Here is a 24,860-nt window from a genome sequence, read left to right as displayed (position 1 = left end):
CCGATTTAGGCTGGAACACTAGAAAACTCCACTGCCTGTATGTGAAAATGCCAATGGACTTCTTTAAGCAAAGTCAACTGCAAAGTGTTTAGGGGCAGGCAGTGAGGTCTGAGGCACAAGCATGGTTTAGAAGGAATTCTTACAATGGTGCTAAAGTTCTAGAAGCAAATACTATGTGGGAGGCCATCGAAGGAGTGAATTGTTGTTCACACTTCAGCTTTGATTTGGAGACACCTGTGAAAGAAAATAATCTTTTCCCCAGTACTTACTGGTTATTTTCTTTCCAGAAAACATGCTTGTTATTTTAGCCGAGGTAATTGCCTTGGCTTTCGGCAATGGTTTGTGCTAAATGAACAGCGACACCTACTGGTAGAAGATGAACATATTTATTTACTAAAAGAAGCTACTGTTCTCACTTTGCTGTGTATAATTCCAGAAATAATGCAGAATGTTTTGATTTGAAAAAGCAAAGAACCAACACTGGAGTTAAAAAGAAAAATCAAACCATGTCGAGGAAGATACATGAATATAGATGAATTCACTCTTTGGAGTGAAGATTGCTCTTTCTTCTTTAAAAATGCTGGGTCCCCCCCAACCACCACCGTAAAAACAGGCTTGTGGGCGCTGCTCCGCGTAAGGCAGTTCCAGCGCCAAGTGAAGAGGTTTGGCTTGACTCACCTGCTTTTCCTCTCTACATGGATTCAACAGATTGGCAGAGACCGCTTCAAACACATTATTTGTCTAGCTCCTAACGTATTAATACTTCCAAAGCAAGTCTCTCCAGTCTGTCACTTGGTTATTTAAATATTTTTATTGACACACAGGAATACTTTTCCAGATGGCATTATCAGAAGTCTTAGAACAAGCAACTGTAAACACAACAACTGTTCAGCTGGCGGCGTGAGAGCCCTGTGCTGCGACACTGCCAGGCCCCGTGGAGTCAGCCAGGCCTGGGGAACACGGGAAGCCAGCCTGCAGCCCCCAGCGTTACTGACACCCTGGGTGGGCCACTGAGGCTGCATCTCGGTCTGTCTGCATTCCCCCAGCTCAGCTTTGCCTAGGGCCCTGTCCTTGGGGAATTATTAGACACTGTTGATTTACAAAAGCTGGTATTTTCATCTAATTTGCTTTATTGGGTCTAGAGGTTAAAACCCAGGGGGGCCAAGGTATGACTAATTGGCGGCACAAATCTCCAACGTATTGTGAAAGTTGTTTGACCTGAGCTTCCTTGTCTGTAAAAATGTGTGTTCAGTACTGCTGTGACAATCACAGGAAACAGTAGACGTGACCCCCAGCCCTGCGAGTTTTCTCTTTCTTAAGACACAAATCCCATTCTCAGAGTTATGGGAGAAAGTACATTTATATACTTTAATTCAGAGATGAAATCAACAGTGCATGGTCTTAGAGGCATTAGGTGACTTTTTCAGGCCATCAGAAACTCTGGGCCCACAGGCAAGCTCTTTCCTTGCTCATGGCCCAGGTCTGAAGCTTGAACGAGGGGTAAGCGTGAGCGGGCACAGCCATACCCCCTACTCCTTCCTTGACTGCGTCTCCCTCCAGAGGTCTTTCCTCTATCTTCCTTTCTTCTCTTTCTGGTACCTCATCCCAAAGCTTTAGCTGCTCCCCTAACAAGACGTGGCTTGCTTTGCTTTGCTTTGCTTTGCTCTTTCCTCTTCCTTCTTTTCTTTTCTTGATGGAGTTTTGCTCTTATCGCCCAGGCTGGAGTGCAATGGCATGATTTCAGCTCACTGCAACCTCCACTTCCTGGATTCAAGCGATTCTCCTGCCTCAGCCTCCCAAGGAGCTGGGATTACAGGTGCAAGCCAGTTGGTCTCAAACTCCTGATCTCAGATGATCCACCCTCCCCAGTCTCCCAAGTGCTGGGATTACAGGTGTGAGCCACCGTGCCTAGCCATAGACATGGCTTTCAATGCAAATCCTGCATCCCGACCTCTCCTCTGTGTGTTCAGCACCTGCTGGAGTCTTCAAAAAGGCACAGACGGCCAGGTATGGTGGCTCACGCCTGTAATTCCAGCACTTTGGGAGGGCGAGGAGGACAGATCCCTAGGTCAGGAGTTGGAGACCAGCCTGACCAACATGGTGAAACCCTGTCTCTACTAACAATACAAAAATTAGCCAGGCCTGGTGGCATGCTCCTGTAATCCCAGCTACTCAGGAGGCTGGATTTGGATATTGGCCTGCCTTGCTAGGTTGGGGAAGTTCTCCTGGATAATATCCTGAACAGTGTTTTCCAGCTTGGATTCATTCTCCCCATCGCATTCAGGTACACCTATCAAGCATAGATTAGGTCTTTTCACATAGTCCCATATTTACTGGAGGCTTTGTTCATGCCTTTTCACGCTTTATTCTCTAATCTTGCCTTCTCGTTTCATTTAATTGAGTTGATCTTCAATCTCTGGTATCCTTTCTTCTGTTTGATTTGGCTGTTGAAACTTGTGTATGCCTCACGAAGTTCTCGTGCTGTGTTTTTCAGCTCCATCAAGCCGTTTATGTTCTTCTCTAAGCTGGTTATTCTAGTTAGCATTTCATCTAACCTTTTTTTCAAGGTCTTCAGTTTCTTGGCATTGGGTTAGAATATGTTCCTTTAACTCAGAGAAGTTTGCTATTGCCCACCTTTTGAGCCTTCTTCTGTCAATTCGTCTAACTCATTCTCTATCCTGTTTTGCTCCCTTGCTGGCGAGGAGTTGTGGTCCCTTGCTGGAGAGGCGTTCTGTTCTTTGATAATTTCATCCTTTTTGTGCTGGTTTCTTCCTATCTTCATGAATTTATCTACCTTTGATCTTTGAGGTTGGTGATTTCGGATGGGATCTCTGAGGGGATGCCCTTTCTGTTGAAGTTGAAGCTATTTCTCCTGTATGAGGTGTTTCCTCTGGTTATTCAGTTGTCAGGAAGCTGCTTGATGAGGGAGTCTGTCGCTTGTCTGCCTGCAGAGGTGCTACTGGACTGCCTCGGGCTCAGCCCGGCTGCTGGGTAGTCTTCCTCTGGGTTTTACTTACACAGGTGATGTTAGACCAGCCTTCCCAATGGCTGGCGTCCTTCTTCCCACTGAGCCCAATCATCCTGGGTCAAGTTCAAACTGCAAAACTCTAGTGAGAGGGCTTCAGTTTGCTGGACTTTGTTGGGGTGGGACCTGCCAAGCCGTATCACCTGTTTCCCTGCTTTCAACTCTCTCTCTTTCTGGAAGACACGTAGTTCTGTCCCACAAGCATTCACGGCATTCGTCAAAACTTCTTCCCAGGTCTGTGCCGACAACTGAAGGCTGGAGCTGTCGTTCATATGTGTGTTGACAGTTCTTGCTTTTCAGCCCGTCGGCGTTCGCCTGTGCTGCGGGTTGCGGAGGCCATGGGGGAAACGCGATATCTGGACCAGAGTGTCAAGGGGTATGGTCCCCGATCCTCCGGGTCAGTTGCACTTCCTGGGTGAGGCAGTGCCCCGCCCTGCTTCGGTTAGCCCTTTTTGGGCTATTCCCACTATCTGACCAGTCCCATTGAAATGAACCTGGTACATCGTTTGGGAATGCGGAGATCACTTGCCTTCTGGGTCTCTCACTGGGAACTGCTCTCCGGAGTTGTTCCTATTTGGCCATCTTGGTGGAAGTCCTCCCCAGCTACTCAGGAGGCTGAGGCAGGAGAATCGCTTGAACCCGGGAGGCGGAGGTTGCAGTAAGCTGAGATCGTGCCACTGCACTCCAGCCTGGGAAACAGAGCAAGACTCCATCTCAAAAAAAAAAAGGCAAGGCAGGAGGATGGGTTGGGTGACAGTATTCCCCAGCTCGGTTGATACAAGCCTTGCCTAGAAGCTCTTTGTCTTATGGTCAGAACCATGAGCCATTCTTTCTTGCCCATATTAATAAGACTAAAAGCTGACAAACGTCTTTCCTTTTTCCCTGCCTTGTTTTGATGAGCAAATATAGGAAACTATCTCCTATAAGGAGGCAGCAGGCGGGAGTCGATGGGGCTGGTCGGGGGTCGCTGGTAGGAATGGGTCTCTGTTGCCATTACTCTGTTGGTCTGCCTAGGTTTGAATTTAGATGCTGAGAGCAGATGGGCCCATCACTAGAGTGACTTTGGGTGAGTTGTTTAGGAAATACGAGCCTCATTCATGCATTTATTCAACAAATATGCACTGGTGCCATCTTTGAGCCAGGTCCTGTTCGAGGCACTGGGAGATGTCAGGACTCAAAAGAAACAGAGCTGGTGCCCCCCAGTGTGTGTGTTCTCCTGAGGGGAAAACAGACCAAGAATAACATGCCCAATCCACCATCAGGGTCCCCAGTATGTTAGAGTAGGGATGGCCACGCTGTTCCGTAAAGGGCCAGGCAGTGCGTAGTTAGCTCTGAGGGCCATTGATCATAGTGTGAAAATGGTCACAGACGATAGACAAACCGAAGGGTGTGGCTGTGTCCCAGTAAAGTGTGGTTGAAAGTGGTTCGCTGACCTCCGTGTCAGAGCGTTTCCACAGTCACCGTGGAAGCGAAGTGGGAGGGTCCAGCAAAGGGGATCCGCTGCACCTGAGGTGGGAGGATAGGAAGGGAAGCTTGGACTTGAGAGTAAATTTCATCGAGAAGGTGTGATTTGAGCAAGGACAGGACCTGGAGGGAGCCAGCTGGGTGGGCACCTGCAGGATCCCAGGGCATTCCCAGTCGAGGGGTGTTCTGGCACCACCTGAGAGCGATGCAGCTCCAGGAGACACTGCGAGGAGAGGGATGGTGTGGGGAGGCCTGGTGAGGACACTCGGCCCTTCATCCCAGTGAAACGGGCAGTGGTGGGGAGTGAGAGCAGACGTGACAACATCTGATGTCCTGCTCTGGCTGCTGTCCAGGACGAAGGTCAGGAGGGGCCGGGCAGGCTCTAGGAGACATTGGACGATCGCAGCAACCAAGGCAGAGTGGCTGTGGCTTAAATCCAGGTGGTGGGGGGCAGCGTCTCCTGAGGATTAAAAGAGAGGCGTGAGAGAAGAGTTAGAACACCTCTAAGCCTTTGCATTTCCCCATCTGTGGCTGGAACAATCACTCTGCCGTAGGATTGTCTGAGGATCAGCTAAGTGACTCGTGTAAAGGGTTCGGCACAATACTTACTACTTAGTCATTGCTCAGTTAATGTAGGCGGTGTCATTATTGCTGGTGGTGATGATTATGGAGTTGTTCAAATCTAGATTTGACTCTAAGCTGAATCACCTACTGGCCATATGATCTTGAAAATCTTCATAATCTTGGAGTCTCAATTCCCCATGTATGTAAAATAAGTTTAAGGCAGAAAACAGGGAGGCCTGTCTACATGAATGGTTCCTCAAGGACTGGGTAAGATTTCACCGGATCTGAGTAGGTCTCAATTCTGTGATCGCCACTTTCTTGGTGTCCCTCTCTGGCGTTATTCTATTGAGTGAGCCATGTTCTCCCCAGGTCTCTTTGGGAGCAGCCTGCCACACAATCGGGCCACACGGCTCTGGAGTCCTGACTCCACGGTGAAGTCATGGGTAAGAGCCAGGTGACGTTCCACAGAACGGCAGGCTCCATCCTTCCGGCAGCGTGTAGGTGGAGGAAAGTGACTTCCTCCCATGCCTGGCTCCCTTTTAAAAGGCATTTAATTTCCTGTGACTGATAAGAGAGTTTGTGTTTGAAGCAGAGCCCTGTTAATTCATAGCCCACGATAACAGAGTCTGGCGACCGCAGACCCTCCCAGTGCTGTCCAGTGGCCACCCTGCCTGCAGGGACCACCCTCTGCTAGAGGAGCAGCATGTGCCTCTCAAGCCTTTTGCACTTTGGGGCTTCATCAGGAAAAGATGACCTTACTCGATTAAAAAAAAATCCTCTTCACCCAGTGTGCAGTCGCTGTGAGGCGTCAAGAACACACGCCATTGAAGGGTGACACCTGAATGACCTGCCATTTTCTATTTTTCAAAACAGTTTCAGCCAAAAGGCTAGAAGTGAACACATGATTCTACCACGAGTCCTCTAAATAAGATTTTAGCACTTCGTTATTTGCTGCGAATAGGAGATGGGAGAACATTTGAGAGTGACACTTTGCATTTGGGACACAGCCCGGAAGCTGTGGCTGGCAGCCAAGGATTGTCTCCAGCAGAAACCCTTGCCCGGGGCCTCGGGTGCATCTGAACAGAATCTGGAAATAAACACAAGGACCTGACACAGAGCAGTCGAGAGCACAGAGGCTGGCTGCTGCCCGGGACAGACAGCGCTGAGCACCTGCCAGCCTTGCATAGAAGGGTGCACGACTCTGGCATCTGGGGAGAAAATGCTGGAAAGAACCTCTTTTGCAAAATCGTGCATGGAGATTGAAAACACAGTGTCAAGTTTTCACCTGGTTGACAGTTTGTGTACCAGAGAGCCATTTGCAGCAAAGAGAGAAGTCCGAATTAAAATGACACCGGTACCCTGCCCTCACTGACCCTCCCCATGACCCCCAGGACCCAGTGCTGCCGAGGAGTTTCACCTGCCACCGCTCTGCCTGGCTGCTGCTCTCGGGCACCCACACCTTCCTGGGGTTTCAGTGTCTTCCTCCCACCCATGCCTTGTCGCTTCCCTTTCCACGGTCTCCTCTTCAGAAGGCAGGACAGAGAAAGGAACAGCAGGTGGGTGAGGCCCACCCTGCCTGACTTCCAGCTGGAGATGCTTCCCTGTCCTCTTGGGAAGTTTCCTTTTAATTAAAAATTGCATTTTTGAATTAACTTCCTGAGCGCTGGGGAGATGGAACCTCTCATTTGTCTGGCATTGTCTCTGTTATCAGGAATGGCAGTGTGGCTTCCTTCTCTGCAGGACTCCTGCGGGAATCTGTGAACAGAAGGTGCCCTGGGACCTGCTCAGCTGTCCTGGCACCCAGGGCAGCCATACCTCTGTGAGTGTCCTCTCATGCCAACACCCGAGGTTGCCAGGCTTTCCTGGCCCACCTTGCCAGCCCACCATGTCCAACATGCCCACATGAGCCAGCAGGTTCAAGCCTTCTCCCCCAGTTCCCAAACTATCAAGTGGCCCCTTCTATTATTCTTATGGGTAGGTGATGAGTTGCTTTGCTTGGTTTTAAGGAATCCCATCATTCTGAGGATTAAACGTTCTGCCCATACCTGAGGCTGCTGCCATCAAGCCCCTTGGCATGCCGTTGTCATGAGCATCGATGATGCATTTTCCATGGTGCTCTTGCCTGTCCCTCACAGTGATCTCAGTTCTCCTCCCTGTATCCTCCCCATCCTCCAAGCTCCATCTGCTTCCTTGTAACCAATGCATGGCCCACAATGGCACCAGAGTGGAGAAAATAGCTCTCCCTTCCCCTCTCGCTGCTGCGTGTGGCCAGCTTGGACCCGGCTCCTCAGAGCATCAGCCAGGAGCACAGCCTTATGTAGCCATGAGCTTGCTGTGCAGTCCTGGAAAGCTCAAGCCATCAGTCCCCTTTTACAGTTGGTTGGGAGGCCCCCAGCCTTACTGAAAGGGCGGGGCCACTGTACATAGCTGGGGGGTTGTACGTGCCTCCTCCAGGCCAGTAAATGACTGAAAAAGAGCTGGACCCAGTCGGTATGAGCAGAGCTGAGTGTGGTGTTCACAGCAGCCACCACTCCCAGACACACTGGAGGAGGACCCCGCAGGCCACCAGCTCTGGGACAAGGGCTACCAGCTGGACACCCTCATACTCTCACTCACACTCATTCACTCTCAGATTCCCTGCCACCCACCTGCCCCAGGCCCCTGCCACAGCTTACGCAAGCCTTCCCCATCCCCTTCTTCAAGGGCAGCAGGCACTCAAAAAGAAAAGGTGCCAAATCGCTGACCCAGCAAGACGCACGGGCTGCCCAGAGCCTCCACCTGTGATCTTTTCCATCCTAGCTCAGGTACGGGAAAGGTCACTGTGCTCTGCTTAGCACTTTTATTCATGATACACCTGAGACAGAATTTAATCTTCCTGTTTCAAATTCAACCTGAAATATTTTCCAATTCTGCTTCTCAGCTGAAAAGCAAGACAGGGTAAACTTTATGAGAATGTATCTGCTACTCAGATTTATATAGATACATCACAGTCCTATTGATCTGAGGAATGGTGAGGACCTTGGGAGGGAACAGAAGGCAGACTGCCGCTGGACCTGCAGGCTTCTTCAGGCTGGCGCTGAGAGGTTGTCACCCAACAGCGACCAGACTCTGAAAGAGCGCTGGGATTGCAGCACGTGACCCCAAATAGGGTTTTCAATTCTTATTCCATGGATTGTTGTTTATTGCAAAACATCACACCAAGCTTGGGGCTTGCTTTCATTTTTATAGTGACAGCCTTATGTGATTCCATTGAACATGCTGGCAATCTGAAAACATCCAGCAAGCACACCACTCTCCTCTGAGCTGAGAGGTGCCGTAAGTATGAGAGCTACTCGTAGATGCCCTGAGAAAGGGGTACCCCAAAAAGACTGGGTCCTTCCCACTTTATGTATTAGTGTCAGCGCACTACGTTTCTGTGTGCCATGTGGTGATTTATTCTTGAAGATCCTACTCAGGGAGCCATATGGCCATTCTAACCTGGCACATTAGAGACCACGTAATGCTCTGATTGTCTCAGAGATTTTTCTGTCCAAAATGCTTGTAGTATTGAAGGGTATTCTTCACCACATAACCACAGTGTTTAAAAATGTGGTCTCCTGGTCCGGCACGGTGGCTCACAGCTGAAATCCCAGCACTTTGGGAGGTGAAGACGGCCATATCACAAGGTCAGGAGTTTGAGACCAGCATGGCCAATATAGTGAAACCTCGTCTCTACTACAAGTACAAAAATTAGCCTGGCATAGTGGCGGGCGTCTGTAGTCCCAGCTACTTGTGAAGCTGAGGCAGGAGACTCGCTTGCTTGAACCCAGGAAGTGGAGGTTGCAGTGAGCCAGCATCGCAGCACTGCATTCCAGCCTGGGTGACAGAGCAAAATATATATATATATATATAGCCTCCTTAGTACAGCATCTGCAAGATTTGCTGCATGCTTGTGAATTATTTAGGGGGAGAGCATATAAATGGGCAAAGTCCACCTCATTTTAGATAAGATTTCATTAGCTACTTCCTAATGTTTTATTTTAATGGAGTAATGTAAAGAGATGCATTGTGGATTATTTTTTAATGCCCATGAATGGTTTCAAGTGACATCATATGGGGACAAAAAATACACTGCAGATCTTGCCACCAACAGTATTCCCACAACGGTTCTTCCTGCAGCTCCTGCTTGCATTCCGTAGGCATCCACTCCGGTATCGGCATCGCCGACCCCGACCAAGAACAGCCCTCAGTATTAGTGAAAAATGAAAGAATTTTTATTATTACAATAGAAATACATACTCGTTAGACAACATCAGTAACTTATACTGAAAAAAGAAAAGAAAAAGGTAGAAAAACATAATCCCACGTGGCTGGATGTGGCATTTTTGACTCATTGCTGTAGAGCTTTCTGGATGCGTTTTACGTGTATACATAAGCACACGCGCAGTTTTCAGAGACGAGTTTATGCTGTTGGGCTTTATTACCAGTTTTCCATTCATCCTTAACAGTGTGTCACAAACATCTTTGCATTTCTCTAATGCTGTGTCTAATGATGACCGTTCATCAGGGTGCACCATGACTTATGTAAATGTTTTTCTTGCGGAACGATGATAATTTTCCCATGGCCAAATTTTTCCCGTGTTACTGAGTTTTCTCTAAAGAAAAATTCCTAGAAGAAGAAGTTAGAGAGTCAAAGTATGTGGATGTTTTTAAGGCTTTGCATCCAACACATCTCCTCAACTCTAAGAAGGACTTTTTTTGTGTATTTTAACATTTCTGAAATCAGGGTGTTTTTAATGTCTTTCTTATCAACCCACTATTAAACTGAAGGTGCTGTTTACCGTTAATGTCATCTTAGAATGAAGGCATTTCAGTCCTGTTAAATCACCTCCCAGCAAACAATTGTGCCAGCGTGTAGAGCCTCCCACAGAGTCCAGCTGCTCCCTTCCCCAGCCCCTCCCTTGCCAGTTTTGCCAAATGAAAAGCAATATTGTTTCTTATTTGTCAAATCAGTGCATTTCTATATTTATGACTCACTCATAATTACCATTAACATATCTCTTAGCAGTTATAATTTTGGTATGACTTTTTGTTTTCTATGTGATTTAAGACTTCGTAAAAATTGTGAAACTGTATAAAAATATAAAGACATTTTAATGACAAACATAGCATACTCGTTATAGAGGCTTTTATGTAAATATAATTTGGTGATCTTAATTTAAAATAAATCTTAATTACATTTCTCCAAAGTCCCATTTTGTTAAAAGTATCCAAGGAGCCTAAACCCTGGCTGGCCTGAGCTCTTGATATTTCCAAGTCAGCAGGCAGCTCCGTCCTTACCCGCAGCAGCAGTGCCGAGACGCTCCTTTTCGGTCAACGATGGTGCAATTGTGTTGACGTAATTCATCGTCGGAAAAATGCTTACAGATTTGCAAATTCCAGATTGTAGTAACATGGTTGAGCATGACTCTGTGTGAATCGCTGATTGACAGAAACAAGTCGTATGTACACTTGAAATGCTTGCTCATCACTGAACGCAAAGAGAGAAGGATCCATTTTGCCTGCATAGAATGGAAATAACCGGTCAAAAGGAGTTTTTATGGAAAGTCACCGTATTGCCATTAACCCGAAACACATTTTCTTTGGGCTAATAGTAAGAAGCCACTTTGTTGTGCTATGTAAAGCTTTGCACTCAGAATCCTGCAGTTACTGATACTATAAAACAGAACTTAGAATACCAAAGAAAGAAAACAGGAAGTTCCTATCAAGCTTCAGTGATTGAAGCATTTAACTGTGCAGAACTCTCACTCTGAAGGAAGAACTTGAAAGCAACCGCCTTACGTTTTTGGTGGATTTGAGAAAAATAGCTGAAATGTGCCCGTAGTGGATCAGCACCCTTTTACATAACATCAAACTAAACTTCGTGACTTTGAAAAACAATGAGAAAAGTAGACGCTAAGTGGGAAGATTTAACTGTAAACCAAGACTTACCTCGAATCAAGTATATACAGAAAAAAACATAAAACCAGGAGATCGTGAGGGTCATTTCCATCCACAGACCAATCCCCAGCCTCCCTTACCAGGTTCGTTCCCGGGACTCTGAGGAGGTGGGTTTACTCCCAGTGCCGAGCCAGTGTCAGATATGTGTTTATTTTAGATCCTTGAAATTAACATTCCTCTTCAGCAAAGAAAAGCATCATTTTCCAAATTAATGGGAGTAAAAGTCTACTTTATAAAAAAAAAATCTATTTGGACTGCCAGATTGGTAGGGACAGGTGTAGACTTGGCAATCAACGCTTCTGCTGTCCCCTGTTGCCACTTTTCCCATCGCCCAGTGGCTACAAGACCTGGAACACAAGCCTGCCTGGCTGTGAGCGCTCACGGACCCTCAGCTTCCCTTCCCTTTTACCTGGAAGCCGGCCCAAAATGCTGATTATGGTGGACCCACTTTTATTTATTTATTCATTAATTCATTAATCCATCCATTTATTTATTTTTGAGTCAGGGTCTTGCTTTGTCACCCAGGCTGGGGTGCAGTGCATGGGCACGATCTCGGCTCACTGCAACCTCCACCTCCTGGGATTCAAGCAATTCTCCTGCCTCAGCCTCCCGAGTAGCTGGGGTTACAGATGTGTGCCACCCTGCCTGGCTGATTTTTGCATTTTTTAGTAGAGATGAGGGTTCACCACGTTGGCCTCAAACTCCTGACCTTAAGTGAGGTGCCCGCCTGGGACTCCCAAAGTGCTGGGATTACACGTGAGCCACCGCACCCGGTCGGACGCTCTTTTAAACAGCAATCTTGAAAAAGAGGGGCACAAACACAGGATGACAAATGGTAACTAATGACTTTCCCCCCCAAATCCCACTGTAAATCTTGTCACAGTGTGACCAAGCCTGTCTCACCCATTGCCATTTGTTCTTGGCCGGTAATAAAGTAAAGGCCTGTGAGATATTTGGGGAGATAAATCGGCATTCAGTTTAAAGAGTCAGAGCTGGAGGAGAAGGTGGGAAGCAGTGTTATCATTTAGTCAATCTTCCTGCCTTCAGTGAAAACAGAAAACAGTAAACCTACATCACACCATCCCAGGAGGAGAAGAATTAGGCCCCCTTTTTTATGACTTCAAAGGAACATGTACTTTTCTGCTAGAGCTCCATTCCACTGCAGTATTTACTGCTTCGCATTCTGTTAAGTTTTTAGAGGTATGTTGCTACTAACTTGAAAGAGGATGTCAGGTTCTGTAGCAATAAAGGGGCAGGTGTGGCCGTCTGTGCCATTTCAGTGACTTATTTGAATAAGCATTTCAATCCTTCGAAACAGAGCCTTCCCGTGGAAAATATTTCATTTTGACTTGTGTCACTGTGCAGGGAGTGATATACACCATGATAAATTTTCCTGCAGAAAAGTCTTTCTGAACACGGAGCCATAGAAATGAATTATTAGGGGTAATGTAAACTTAGAGTCATCCTGACACATTTGTATCTCGTAATTTTGAATCTTAACTAAATTTTGCAGATGCCATTGGGGTCATTGAGACAAAAAACTGCGTTCACTGGCTCATGGACACTGAGAAACTATGTCCAGTGGCTCATGGATGCTGATGACATGAGCTCAATGTATACAATGGTTGTGTTTGCATCTTGATGAATCTGGTTTACCCTTCAAGACACAAAGTGTCACTGGGGCTGTGGAATTTGGACAGACCGTCCAGGGAGAGCAAACCATTTCCTCCTCCGTGACTGCTCCCACCTACGCATGGCCACACAATTTTCTGTCTAGGTACCTGTGTTCTTCCTTCTCTTCTTCTTAGAGCAAACCTATATTAAGCTCCTACACAGGGCCAATTGCTGGGATAGCAGCTCCCAGAACACATGGTGAGACAGTAGGGAACTTGAGTCTAACGGGGATGATGGATAAGGAAATACCCAGTGCACGGTGGAGGGATTTAGGGTCAGGTCAGTACAGTGTGGTGAGAGCACACAGGAGAAATAGCAAACCCAGGCCTGGGGTCAGGGAGGTTTGCCCAAAGGGATTTCCTGATGGGGAATCAAAGGATCCCTTAGAATGTTTTCTGTTGCTATCATGAAACACCACAGACTGGGTAATTTATAAAGAAAAGTATTTGCCTCTTGGTTCTGGAGGCTGGGAAGTCCAAGAGCGTGATGCCAGCATCTGGCCAGGGTCACCCCACAGCAGATAGGCAGAAGGCCAGAGGCACCTGTGAGAGAGAAAGGTTTCTTTTTTCTTTCTTTCTTTCTTTCTAAGATGAAGTGTTGCTCTTGTTGCTCAGGCTGGAGTGCAATGGCACTATCTTGTCTCACCTCCCGGGTTCAAGCAATTGTCCTGCCTCACCCTCCCAAGCATGTAATTACAGGCATGCACCACCACGCCCAACTAATTTTATATTTTTAGTAGAGATGGGGTTTCTCCATGTTGATCAGGCTGGTCTTGAACTCCTGACCTCAGGTGATCGGCCTGCCTCGGCCTCCTAAACTGCTGGGGTTACAGGTGTGAGCAACTGCATGGGACTGAGGTTTCTAACAAAGCCCCTCCCACAGTAACCAACCCTCTCCCACCTCACAAGGTGAATGCATTCATGAGGGTGGACTCCTTATGACCTAATAACCTCTGAAAGACCTCACATCAATTCATTCTCAGCATTCCAGAGGGGCCAAGCATTCAAACCGTAGTAATCCCTACTGCAAGTTAGCTAGGCAGAGGAGGGCTGGGGGGAAGAGAGGCTCAGGAGCAGAGTATTCGAGCCAGAGTGATTGTCGCAGAGACCCGCCAAGGTCATTATATGCTCTTTCCCCGGGGCCCTGCACTGCGCAGACAAGCAGCCTCTCAACACATGCTCCTGAGATAAAGGAATGATTTGATTCAGAACAATAACTGACCCCGTGAGCAGTTTTCCATTTCTCCGCAGGACAACAGGAAAGGGTCTTTTATGAGCTATTAGCCTTTTGAAAATTTGGTTCTTATCACAGAGATAGGATTTCAAAGAATAAGGAGTTAGATCATTGTTATTATTCAAAAAAATACTCACTAAATGCCCATTTGTGCTTGCCATGATCCATGCCATTAGGCAATTTTTTAAAAACATAAAATATTAGGTTCCAGTATTACTAAGAGAGCTGGAAGCAAAAGGGGCGGTATTCTACCCTACAGATGATCAACCCTCCCAGGGCCCTACATTCTAATAGTCTGTGCCGCTAAATCAAGAGGGAGGACGGACACACAGCTCTGAGGACAGCTGGCACTTCGCTCTCCGCTGTTATTTGGCTTTGCAGGAGTTAGGGAAATGCCACCCCAAAATATGGTGCTGTAGTGTGCTGACTCCTTAACAGAGGATGCTTGGGGAGCAGCAAATTCAGGGGGGCCTTTCTCTGAACTTGCTTATCTGCAAATCCAGTTGACGGATCTCCATTGTCGTGAATCCCCTCCCAGGGAATTTTCAGCCAGGGAAGAGGAGTACGTGGACACCATGCCAGAACTGCCAGCTCTGCTGAGGGCTGCTCTGAGACAGCTTTTATTACCTGAGAGATTGTTTATCTGCATAACAAGGCAACCTTTATTCACCATACAAGTCTCCTCCTCGCCCTCCTGTAACTGGGGGTTCCACCCCCTCAACAACAATCCCCAAGCCCCTCTTCTTTTCTGTATCTCAGGAGACAGCTCTGTGGGCTTCCATCATCTGACCCTTCTTGGAGTCTCATTTTGTGGGACTCTTCTCTGCAGGGAATTGAATATGCTCTTTCTCCTGTTAATCTCTTTATATGTCATTTTAATCAACAGCCCGGCCAAAGAACCTGGGAGGGTAGGACCTGTGCTGCCCACAGCTTCCTGAATGTCTCTCGTGTTTATGGGACCAAAAAGCTATTTATTAGTAGAGAGGCAGCAATGTCTGTGGCATTTCCTTGACTCACCTGAGATCTGCCCATTATCTCAGCCGCTCTGGGACTCCGTGGAGGTACATGCTCTTTAGCTGTCATTTAATTAGTTTGCTTTCTGTGTCCTTAGCAAAGCAATAAAATTGGGAGAGAGGGAAAAAAAAAACTTAGGTGGGGGAGAGTCTTATAAGTCTGGGTTTTATTTTATAATTTCGTAAGACACTGCAAGGTGTGCGTGTTGGTGGAAGATAACATTTTTCAGGTCACCGAAGGCATTTGGCTTCAGCTCCTGCTCATGACACCACCGCCCCCTCGCCCCAGGCATGAGTTATCTTTGACCAACAGGCGTCCAGAGGAGCCTTAGAGCCCCACCTGCCACTGAGACTGTCAGGGCCGGGATGGCAATCAGCGCTGTCTGGGTCTGGCTCTCACCATTGTCTGCTAGTCAGCGTAGAGATGCATATCAGGAGGATAATGTGGGGAAAGCTCCCACCTTTATTACCCAGCCCTGAGCTGGGAACCTTCTTTAAGAGGCCTTAAGAACATAAACAGAGGCATTACCGCTTAGCTCCAGAGAGACTGGTGTGTGAATAAACATCTCAGACCCTGGATCTCTCATTTTCTCTCTCCCACTTGGAGACAGAACATTCACGAATAATCATCCAGGGCAGAGGTTCTCGGGCAGAGACACCTGAGGTCCAGTCCAGCCCCCGGAAATCCAAATGCAGCTGTCTGAGAATGTCATGGAGAGACCCGAGGCTAGAAAGTGTTCGAGAAATTGGGGGATTTATTTAGGCTTCTATCATTAGTGTGTACTAACTTCAAGGGTAAAATCTAAATCAGGACTCTGTTTTTGGTGTTTTTGAGACAGAATCTGTCTCTTGTCACACAGGATGAAGTGCAGTGGTGCAATCTCAGCTCACTGCAACCTCTGCCTCCTGGGTTCAAGCAACTCTCCCGCCTCCTGAGCAGCTGGGATTACAGGCACCTGCCACCACGCCCAGCTAATGTTTTTGTATTTGTAGTAGAGACAGGGTTTCACCATGTTGGCCAGGCTGGTCTTGAACTCCTGGCCTCAGGTGATCCACCTGCCTTGGCCTACCAAAGTGCTGGGTTTACACTCATGAGCCACCGTGCCCAGCCAACTCTAACTTTTAAAATGAATTATTTGGTGCTAAAGTATAACTGGCCTTTGGTAGTGTGGGTGTTCTCCCTATTTCCCAGGATATAACTGAATGACTGAACTATCACAAATGAAAGTCCTATAGCTAAAACCATGCCAGACCAAGCCTTCCATCCTGATACTTTACACGCAAAAGCAAGTGTCTCTGACCCAACCTTCTTTGTTGGGTAAATTAAAACACCGCCGGGCCGGGCGCGGTGGCTCACGCCTGTAATCCCAGCTCTTTGGGAGACCGAGGCGGGTGGATCACGAGGTCAAGAGATCGAGACCATCCTGGTCTACACGGTGAAACCCCGTCTCTACTAAAGATGCAAAAAATTAGCTGGGCACGGTGGCGCGTGCCTGTAATCCCAGCTACTCGGGAGGCTGAGGCAGGAGAATTGCCTGAACCCAGGAGGCAGAGGTTGCGGTGAGCCGAGATCGCGCCATTGCACTCCAGCCTGGGTAAAGAGAGCGAAACTCCGCCTCAAAAAAAAAAAAAAAAAAAAAGACACTGCCATAACAGCAGGTCAAAACTCATGTGAATGGTGGATTTTATGACTTCATGTTTATTAAACTCATTCTGTGACAAAGGACAGTGCTGCAGCCATCAGAAACGAATGTTTGTTTGCAGCATACTCTGATCAGCAGTCTCCCGGTGAGTAATGGCCTGGACGCTCACGTCCTTGGTCCAAGATTTGACAAAGTGTGCAGACAAGTAAATCAGACAACCAGAGACACGGTGAAAGTTAGCGATAAGCCAGGACAGTTCTGATTTTCTGGCTTTCCTTAACAAATGACTCGGAGTGTGTGGCAGACAAATTCATATGCTCTCGCTGCAGGACAGTCACACTTCATATTTTCTTTAATTTGACTGATTTTCTGTCCCCTGCAGTTCTTTTCTTCACCACAGTGCAAAGTGAAACTCATATGGTTCATCCAAAGGATGAAAATAAACAGAGCATCCTTTATTAGAAAAAAAAAAAAAAAAATCTGAATTTCTTTGTCTTAGAATACGTTTAATTTTCGGCCAGCACAGTGGCTCATGCCTATAATCCTAGCACTTTGGGAGGCCGAAGTGGGCAGATTACCTGAGGTCAAGGGTTCAAGACCTGCCTGGCCAATGTAGCAAAACCCCATCTCTAGTAAAAATATAAAAATTAGCTGAGCATGGTGGTGGGCACCTGTAATTCCAGCTACTTGGGAGGCTGAGGCAGGAGAATTGCCAGGAGGCAGAGGTTGCAATGAGCCGAGATCGTGCCATTGCATGCCAGCCTGGGCAACAACAGTGAAACTCTGTCTCAAAAAAAAAATGAATACATTTTATTTGCTAACCTTCGCTGTGTCCCCACCTCACCTCATCCTACTTCCTTGTAAGATATTGAAGGTATTCTGCCGCTGTTGTTCTGTGGACCCTTAACTGAACTCTGCATGGTCCAAGGATTCCAAAGACTGCAGGGTCCTTGTAGACCTGTGCAGTCCAGCATGGCAGCCACCAGCCATGTGAGGCTGTGTCCAACATGATGAACCACATGAGGCTGAGCCCATAGAATAGGGCTAGTCTCAACTTGAGGGACTGTGTTAACTTCTCTTCCTGGGTCCACAAGGGGCATGATTTCAAAGGCAAGAACTTCCCAGTGCCATGCCTCCATGCACCTCGCCATCCGAGAACCTAGAGTTCTTTGTCTAACTTTCCCCGTGTGGGCTACATAAAATTCCAGGTGAGCTTCCTTTGTTCAGAAAGCCCGCCAAAAGCCCTGGAAGGAGGGGCTCTGTTGTGGGCCCGAGCAACCAGTCTGGGATCAGAGTCAAAGATCAATCACTCCAGAGGGAAAGAACTCCTCTCATTGGACAGGAACATGAATGGGGCGGGAATAACTTCAAAGTTAATACCCTACTGCCCCTTACCTTTGCAGACTCCTTCTCTGGATCCCCTCCTACGACAACGAGGGAGCTGTCTATCCCTTTTTTTTTTTTTTTTTTTTTTTTTTTTTAGACAGTGTTGTTTCATAGCCAGGTGCCAGACTGGAGTGCAGTGGCGCAATCTCGACTCACTGCAACCTCCGCCTCCCACGTTCAAGCAATTCTCCTGCCTCAGCCTCCTGAGAGCAGGCACTACAGGCACGCACCACCACACCCAGCTAATTTTTATATTTTTAGTAGAGACAGGGTTTCACCATGTTGGCCAGGATGGTCTCAATCTCTTGACCTCATGATCTGCCCGCCTCGGCCTCCCAAAGTGCTGGGATTACAGGTGTGAGCCACCGAGCCTGGCCCATCTATCCCTCTTTACGTGTGCAGATTTCTCTCTCTGGGGTCCCTTCCCACAACAGTGTGGGAACTCTCTCCACCTCTCTCTCTCTCTCTGCCTAATAAATCACTCTCTGCAAAACTCTTTGGGTCCATGATATTTATACGAATGGTAAGCCCACTGCACCTCCAGGGCCTCTTCCCCTATTCCTGAGGAAGGGGAGGCCAAGAGCCTGGGATACCTGGTTACAAACTGAGATGCACTGGAAGTGTAAAAGAAGACCTGATTCCAAAAGCTTAAATAAAAAGGAATGTAAAATAACTCATTACCAATTTTTATATTGATTGCATGTTGAAATCATGCGATTTTGACTATATTTAGTTAAGTAAAATATTGAAATTAATTTTATCTGTTTCTTTTTTCTCTTTTCATGTAGCTACTAGACCTGTAAAAATTGTTGCTGTTGGGCTGGGTGCGGTGGCTCATGCCTGTAATCCCAGCACTTTAGGAGGCCAAGGTAGGCATATCACCTTAGGTTGGGAGTTCAAGACCAGCCTGGCCAACATGGTGAAACTCCATCTCTACTAAAAATACAAATATTAGCTGGGTGTGGTGGCTTGTCCCAGCTACTTGAGAGGCTGAAGCAGGAGAATCACTTGAACCCAGGAGGTGAAGGTTACAGTGAGCCAAGATCATGCTACTGCACTCCAGTCTGGGCAACAGAGTGAGACTCCATCTCAAAAAAAAAAAATTATTGCTGTTTCAATTGGACAACACTGTGTCCTTTTATGGTGGTTTCAAATCAAAAAGACAGAAGTGTTGCAGAATGACGTTAGCAGAGTGTATTACACTGGCAGTGCTGGCACTGTCCCTAGCACTTGGGTTGGTGCTCTCTGGGGCTGTCATTTCCAGCAAACTCCAGTGGTCCCTGTTTACCCTCCTTTTCTTTCTGCTGAAACTGGAGAGTTCCTGACCCACCCCCCTTGAAGGATATGAAACAGGTGTGTGGCTTGTCTGTTCAGCCCCCACCACTGCTCAAACCCCTTACGGGAGGGGAAGCATGCAGACGGGCAGGTGCAGGAGCTTGGGCAAGCATTTCTGGCCTCTGGCCCCAAAGTAGCATCTAGGGGTGGTAGCCTGCGACTCCAGAGGCCCAGATGGATGGGTGTTACAGTGCACCGTTTTAACTTTGCTGTCTACAGACAGCTTAAGTGTTAAATAGCTCAGTGTACCCTCTGCCTTTTTGCAAGGGCAGAAGGCCAGTGTGACAGCTTTCCATATTCCAAGTTCTTGTCTGGCATCCAGGAAAAATCAGGTCACACATGGACTTGAAGGATGGTGAATGCAGGGTTTTGTTGAGTGGTAGATGTGGCTCTCAGCAGGATGAATGGGGAGCTGGAAAGGGGATGGAGTGGAAAGATGATCTTCCCCTGGAGTTTGGCTATCGAGCAGCCAATCTGTTTACAGCAGAACTCCTCTGGACATTCAGATGTTCCTTCTTTTCTCTCCTTCTCTGCTACTCTGCTGCTGTTCGGTTCATCTGCTCATCTGTTTATGAAGCCTGGGGTTTGGAGTTTATATGGGGGCAGGATAGGAGAGCATGGTGGGCCAAAAGACAACATTTGGGTGTGAAAACAGGAATGCCTATTCCCATTTAGGGCTGGGGTTTCCAGGCTTGAGGGTGGGACCTTTGCTGGGGAACTGCCCTCTTCTACCCAGTATTTCCCTGTCTCCTGACTGTATCACTGCTCATACTCTGCTCCCACGGAACCTCACATCCCTCATATGATCAGGACACAGCTGACTGTGAACTCTGTGAGGCCACAAAGAATGGCCAATGCCTTACCATTCACACACAGTACATGCTTGATGAGTACTTGTGGAACAGAAGGAAGGTTGGGTAGAGCAAGGGAGAGGTGAATTGTGGCTCCTTTGAAACTCAGAATTGCATGTGTTCATCTTTGCAGGCCCCAGCAATGCACAGCGTGCACTCAGGAACTTTTGGTTGAATGGTTGGCCAGAATAGGGTCTCTGAATGGTGCATACAAGTCACTCAGGGATTGTGGTAAAATGAAAGATTCTAGTCTAGTACTTCTGCGGTGGGGACGGAGATTCGGGTTTTCTGACATGCTCCCAGGTGCTGCTGATGCTGCTGGCCTGGGAACCACATTCCAGGGAACTAAGTAGAGTCAGTGCTGTGATGTGAACTTAGTTCTCAACATGGGTGGGCGTCCCTTCAATGCGTGTCTCGTGGATGCTTCCGTTGACAGTAACTGTTTCAGCCGCCTTCTCCGTCTGTGGCTCTCTTCTTCCCTAGACTCCAGAAGATTCAGAGCTGCTATCGTGCTTTGTTAGGAAGACCAAGGACACAGGTGTCATCTCCTGGAGAAAACTTTCTCACTAATGTGGCCCTCCCAGGATTTCACCACAAATCTAGTCCTCCTCCACTGAAAGCCATAAACCTTGGAGTGTTGGTGTCTTCCTGGCCTTGACTTTTTCTGGAACTTCACTCCCATCCTGCCCTCTCTCCTGCCAGCATCTTCATTCTCTCTATTTTCGTCATCCTTTTCTGTTTTCAAACTGATTCAGAGCTCTCTGTTGTGAAGCCTTCTCTACCCCATCATGCCTGTGACCTTACCCTGTGAATCTAGCCAACCATTGAACCATTAAACCAAAATTGTGGGCTCCAAGGTCACTAAAGAAATTTCCTCGGCTGAAAGTCTTCGCTATTCCTCTTATACTCAGGACTGACCTCTCCATTCTCAGTGCTGGGTTCCCTCAACAGTGTGCTATCCTCTTCTGCCTCTCAGAAGTTGAGGCCTTTCCAGCTACTACTGCTTGTTCATTCTGCAAGTTTGTTGATTCCCATTACTCTGTTAGGTCCTCGCAGCTTCATGGTAACCACATGGAATTAGAATTGACTTGAATTTGAGGTGACTGCAACCTCTCCAAATGGAAATATGCCATAAGCAAAGTGCACCTTAAAAGAGGAGTTAGGAAGGGTGGAATAGATTTTGAGCAGTTGTTAGAAGAGAGGCAATTGATTAAGCCTGATGTTAGAACTGCTCCCTAAAGGGGCAAATGTGAAGGGCAGAAAAACAAATGCCATCTCCACATGTTCTTGCCCACCGACCTCAACCCACCTGGATCTCTTCTATGGGACCCTTGAGACCTACACAAGATACTGAATTGGACCCATGTTGTACATTGTATCACACAGTACACAGTTGCCCTCCAGCTCTTTTGTTCATTATAAATATCCACCTTAGCTGTAAGCTCCACAAAGAGATGCTGATCACCTACCGTGTTCTAGCACCTGAATCTTGGGAGACAGAGATGAATATGATACAAATCCTATCCATTTAGAACAGGAGATAGATGGAAACGGCTTCATATAGGAGGTGAAACAGTTTAATAGAGGTATGTGTAAGAAGGAGTGCTTGGGGCCGGGCACAGTGGCTCACGCCTGTAATCCTGGCACTCTGGGAGACTGAGGCAGGCAGATCACAAGTTCATGAGTTCAAGACAAGCCTGGCCAATATGGTGAAGCCCATCTCTACTAAAAATACAGGAACTAACTACGCGTGGTGGTGCACATCTGTAGTCCCAGCTGCTCAGTAGCCTAAGGCAGGAGAATCACTTGAACCCAGGAGGTGGAGGTTGCAGTGAGCTGCAGGTTGCAGTGAGCTGCGATTGTGCCACTGTACTCTGGCCTGGGTGACAGAACAAGACTCTGTCTCAAAAAAAAGAAAGAAAAGAAAGAAAGAAAAAGAAAGAATGCTTTGGAGGAAAACACCTTAATCATTTTGGCTGAGGCTGCAGGGGAAAGGAGCCAGGACAGGTATACCGCAGTGCACCTATGAGACTGCTCAATATACAATAAGGGGTTACTATATTATTTTGCCTGATTTATTGAGTGATCATTGAGGAGCTACAAAACCTCCAAAGACAAAAGTCTGTAAGATGTGCTGGCAGGATGCCCCCAACTTGGCCGGGCCCCTTTCCAAAGCTGGCCTTGCCCCAAGTTGCCTGGGGCAGGCCCAGGTGTTCAGGGGAAGCATTTTGCCCCCCCTGCTGTGCTGGAGAGCATAAGGATGCCCACGGGCACACGGGACAAATCGGGCTCAAATTGCCATATGGCTTGGATTTCACATTTTTACTGGCATAGTGTAATCATTTTTACAGAGTCTAGTGCCTTGCTGCAGATTGTGAAATGATAAGGTCGTGAGGATTAGAGACCAGTTAAAAATTATAGAAGACATATGCTGTGCGTTTTACTAATGAATGGCCGTATTCAAACATGTTCACTAATGAATGGCAATATTTGAATGGGCCCACTAATGAATGGCAATATTTGAAAGTGGCATTGAATTTGATGCTCTGTGACCAGTGCTCCATTTCTAGAACGAGCCAACTGCTCAGTAAGGTCTGAGAAACGCCCACTTTAAAGCAAAATTGGGCAGGCCTTGCAGGATGGTAAAGGGAATTCTCAGATATAGAAATTCACCCACCAAGAAGTTTATTTAGGATGGTGTGAACAGATCACTGAATACTTAGAAGAGTTCCAGGCTGAGCGCAGTGGCTCACACCTGTAATCCCAGCACTTTGGGAGGCAGAGGCAGGCAGATCACGAGGTCCAGAGTTCCAGACCAGCCTGGTCAACATAGTGAAACCCTGTCTCTACCAAAAATGCAAAAATTAGCTGGGCATGGTGGCACGTGCCTGTAATCCCAGCTACTCGGGAGGCTGAGGCAGGAGAATTGCTTGAACCAGGACTCGGGAGGTGGAGGTTGCAGTGAGCTGTGACTGCGCCACTTCACTCCAGCCTGCGCTGTAGAGTGAGACGTCTCCAAAAAAAAAAAAAAAGAGAGAGAGTTCCAACTTGCAACCAGGTCCTACTAAGGGAAACAAGGGAAGTCGTGACACAAATGCAAGCGCTGGGGAACTGGGAAGATGACTGTCACCATAGGAATTGCTTTCAGAAATGGTTACAGTAAAAACAGAGTAAGAAAGCAAGTGGGGGATTAGGGACACGAAGTCACTACCCTACAGTGCTCCCACCCCAGCCTCCCCCCCGTCCCCGTCCCCTGGCCGGCTGCTGCAGTCAGGGCACTTGGCAAGTGACACTGAGAGCCAAGTCTGCAAAGCTGAGGCTCAGGACACAGCCACAAGTGAGGGAAGCTCCCGCTCCCCCATCTGCTGTTTCTTTCTCTCTAACCTGGACCTCCAATTTGTTGGCTGTCTGCGTTTAAAGCCACTGGGCTTAAACTCATTGCAAGGCCTTTCCTGACAAGCGGGCCAGATTCAGGCTGTAAAAACGAGGAGATGACCAGCTCCCCGTGTGCTGAGCGGGGGAAGATCAGAGTGGGCCCGACCGCAGGCCGGTCCTGACCCTGCTTTAGCTGCGTAGACAAGACTTAAACGTGGCGCAGAGTAATTGCTTTGGCTAGGAACACATCTCTATGGTGATACAACATGTATGAAGAAGGTCCTAGCAGAAGCGCTGGGATGTATCTGATATTCTTTCAATGCAGCTTGACAGAAGCGGTGGTTGAGACCGCAGCGTGTTGGGGAAGCAGCCTCCACACACCTTGCTGCTAAGCCTGTAACTGACAAGGCTCGCGAAAGCGATCAAAATGTAAAGTCCATATGCCCTTTCACCCGGCCATTTCATGTCTAGAAATTTCTGCTACAGATTTCCTTTCATATGTGTGAAATGACCCGAAGAGCAGGACATCCCCTGCAGCTTTGTTTGTGATGGCAAAATATTGGAAGGACCTAAATGCTTATCGGAGGGGCTGTTGAAATGAATCGAGGCATATCTATCAGGAATATTGTGTGGCCGCGCAGGAAGAATAGAGCAGCTCCCTGTGTACTAATAGAGAGCCACCTGTAAGATGCATTAAATGAAAAACAAACAAGCAGAGTATGGCACATTATACAATATTTTTTGTTTAAAAATAGCATACATTGATGACTGAGTGCATAACATGTTTCTGGAACAGTGCCCATACAAACGGGACACTGACTGTCTCGGGGAAGCTATGGAGCTGACCGAGGAGGAAAGGAGACATTTTTCACTCGGTACCTTTTGAATTTATGCTACCTGCACGTATTTTGCATTCAAAAAATGCTTATTTAAAAAAAAAACAAAACCATGACTCTGCAAATTATATTTCAGTAACGCTCTTAAAGAAAAGAAAAAGTAAGGGCTGGGCACGGTGGCTCACACCTGTAATCCCAGCACTTTGGGAGGCTGAGGTGGGCGGATCACAAGGTCAGGAGACCAAGACCATCCTGGCTAACACAGTGAAACCCCATCTCTACTGAACATACAAAAAAATTAGCTGGGCATGGGGGCATGCACCTGTAGTTCCAGCTACTCAGGAGACTGAGGCAGGAGAATCACTTGAACCCAGGAGGCAGAGGTTGCAGTGAGCCAAGATTGAGCCACTGCACTCCAGCCTGGGCGACAGAGTGGGACTCCATCTCAAAAAAAAAAAAAAAAAGAAAGAAAACATAAATGG

General features: G+C 47.5%; 1 protein-coding gene and 1 long non-coding RNA gene across 8 annotated transcripts in view; one reads left to right on the top strand and one right to left on the bottom strand.

The window, feature by feature from the left end:
* The window catches only part of PRKN (parkin RBR E3 ubiquitin protein ligase), a 1,467,397-nt gene that overhangs the window by 1,388,924 nt on the left and 53,613 nt on the right, over positions 1–24,860 (top strand). The window lies entirely within an intron of this gene.
* On the bottom strand, positions 9,283–10,614 carry LOC108591421 (uncharacterized). The gene is made up of 2 exons (XR_001911345.4): positions 10,373–10,614; positions 9,283–9,701 (listed from the first exon to the last, which is right to left on the bottom strand). It is a non-coding gene; the product is annotated as an uncharacterized LOC108591421 (long non-coding RNA).

Source organism: Callithrix jacchus, chromosome 4 (genome assembly GCF_049354715.1).
Source record: "Callithrix jacchus isolate 240 chromosome 4, calJac240_pri, whole genome shotgun sequence".
Taxonomy (NCBI): Eukaryota; Metazoa; Chordata; class Mammalia; order Primates; family Cebidae; genus Callithrix; species Callithrix jacchus.
Note: the sequence above shows the minus strand (reverse complement) of the source record. Positions and strands in the feature narration are given on the sequence as shown.